The sequence below is a fragment of the Solanum stenotomum genome, unplaced genomic scaffold, assembly GCF_019186545.1.
Source record: "Solanum stenotomum isolate F172 unplaced genomic scaffold, ASM1918654v1 scaffold9453, whole genome shotgun sequence".
Lineage (NCBI taxonomy): Eukaryota > Viridiplantae > Streptophyta > Magnoliopsida > Solanales > Solanaceae > Solanum > Solanum stenotomum.
Window position 1 is genome coordinate 14264 of NW_026037647.1, and position 3031 is coordinate 17294.

Genomic DNA, 3031 nt, shown 5'->3' on the forward strand with positions numbered 1-3031 from the left:
GTAGAGTGTGTTATAGCTAGAAATGAGCTTGTGATGAAGTGTCATTATGTAGGTAATGACCAAGTGTAAGTGTTGAATAGAAGAGCATGAGTATACACGAGGTGATAGATCTAAGCTAGGCTTATGATTTTGAGGGAGAGCCCATAATATTCAAAGTGTTATAGAACTAATTAGGCATTGATGTATAGCGAATGAGTGAATAGTACTTATGTTGCGAAGTCGAAGGTGATAGTAATTATAAGTATGAAGGCTAAAAGGTGACGATTAACTACTTGTCATAAGGTCCTAGTGGACGAGTGATTCTAAAATTTGCACATAATAGTAGTTGTAAGTTAGTATAGTAAGCGAGCAATCATATTAATATTCGGGTTTAGTCATAAATATTAAGCTTGAATTTGAGATGAGTGTCATGATCAAAAGAATGGAAACATGAGGGTGATGATGTTAGTCTTGAGATTTGATCTAGAAGACTTGTCATAAAGTAGGTGAGGAATTGAGATGTTTGCTGCAATGAATGTGAGTAATACAAGTGAGAGACCCTAACCTGTAGATAAGGGCAGTGAAGTGTGACTAAGTCACAAGAGTAAAAAGAGNGTAGACAATTATGTTTACACATGTTTGCTTCTGCTCCTATATCTATCATTGGAGTATAGTAGCTGTTGTAGTAATTTTCTACTATTATTTTTGCAAGTATATAAATTTTCATAACGCTCTTTTTATTATGATCTTTTTATTTTTATAAGTTATTGTTAATTGGGTATTTTCTAAATTATATGGTTTCATTTCTTCTAACCATTTTATTCCTAATATTATATTGTCTTCTTGATATATTTTAAAGTCTATTAATATTATTATACCTCCTATGATTATTTCTTTTTGAGTTGTTTCTTTTATATGTAACAATTCTTTTGGTAATTCTGGGCATACTTGTTCTTTAGAGGTTATTTCTTCTTCCGATACTAATTCTCTTGGTATATAATTTTCTCCTTGTCCAGTATTTATTATAATGATATTTTTTCTTTGTTCTATTATTCCAGTTATATAGTAGTGATATGGTTCAATTTCTTTTCTTCTTTGATATTCTATTGATTTTCTTAAGGGTTGGGACGTATCAATATTTTTATGTATATTTTTTATCCCTTTTGATGTACTTATCCTATCACTCACTATTTCTAGATCCTCTTCTATATCTATTTCTTTGTAACTATAATTATTATTATCTATCACTGTAACTATTTGTTCAAAAGTGTAACACCCCAGAAATTTTTTGAGCTAAGACCCGAACCGCTCTTCGTAGTGAGTGAGATTTTACCAATGAATTTAAAATTTCTTAAGTGTTAAGGTCACTAGATGTAGCACCTTGAGTTTCAAAAAGAATTAAATTGGAAATAGCAAAATCTGAAATTTTGCAAGTTATGCTTAAGGTCAACTTCAAATGACCATAATTCCTAGCTCAGGATGAATTAGGTGTGCTACCAGATACCGTAGCGAAGATCCTTGAATTATCTTTCCAACGCCGTGGAGTTTGCTATGTTTAGAGGTCGGATGAGTGAGATATGTCCTTTTGAAGACAGGCTGACCAGTTAAGGAAGGTTAGCCGAAAATAGAAAGGGGTATTTTGGTCTTTTCCTTACCCAATCAGATTTAATTCATTTTTAGTAATATTTTAGGGGGCTAATCTGATTAGGTTCAGTTTTATAATTCTAAAATACACCTAGGGTTTTAGTTGAGAGTTCAAGAAGAAGAGAAAAGAGGAGAAAAGAGAAAGGATGAAAGCGTTCGTCGAGATTCTTGCATCTTGTTGCGGATTTTCGCCATGGGTTTAATCCCTAAGAGGTATGTAAGCTTCCATAGTGTTGGGTTCTTTCACCCACACACCAATCATGATTTATTCAGTGTAATTTCGTTCTTGAAATTTAAAGATTAGAGTTCTTGATGAGTTCTTGAAGTTTCATCAAGTTTTGATGTAAGATTCTGCTTGGGTCAACTTTAAACGACCATATCTCTTAAAATATTAAGAGTTACGTGAGCCATAACCTATCCAATTAAAGGTAATTGAATCTACTTTCCAACCCTACCAATTTTGCGTCAATCCAATTTCTGAGTAAAAAGTTATGACTATTTTAGTAACCTATACAGTGCTGTTACGAATTAGCCGACGGGAAAATATTAAAAAGAGTCGTTCTTGCCTTTTACCTCCAAGAAAACCATCAACGAATTTCTTGACAAATAAAAAGCTCAAAACAATCAGATTTTCATCTTCACTCATGAAAATCATATTTTTTGGCCATAGAGATTTCAAGAAACTAACTTGAGAATCTCAAGAAAGGTTTTCTTGATTGTTTACCTTCAAGCTAGGGTTTCAAGGCTTCTAATCAAGTTCTTCTTCAAGATTCTTCAAGAATCTTGTTCTTCTAGGTATGTAAGGCTATCATAGTGTTGGACTAGTTCGTCTTCACGCCCTACATCTACTTTCAGATCAGAAAACGAGTAATCTAGGATACTTTCCTAGATTTGAGTATTCTTGAGATAAGTTGATTTTGAGTTCTTGAATTCATGTTTCTTTTAAAAGTTCTATTCCTAATTATCGAATAGCTATATTGTTATTGAGATCCTTCATATCATGAATCATAACTCTTGAATTCATAATGCAAATTCAAGAGAGAGTTAAGAGTAGAGTTCAAGAAAGCCTTTGAGTTCAATTGTGAATCCTTTGAGATCAACTATCGATTTGAACTAAGTTTTGAGGAAGTAAGTCAGAGAATGAGAAGATTCACATACATGCGTTTCATAATGTTATGTAGACCTACGAGTCAAGTCGTTCATGCCCATAAATTCCTCACGAACTCCAGAAGTTGAGTATCTTTGAGAGGAGTAGTATCTTCAAGTTCTAAGTCTTGAGTATTGAGTTTCTAATCCCCTTTGAGATTATAAAGTCTTTGAGTTGAATTGTTCATGCCCATAATTCCGCATGAATCCTATAAGTCGAGCAGTCTTGAGAAGAGAAGTATCTTTGATTCCTTAAGTTGAG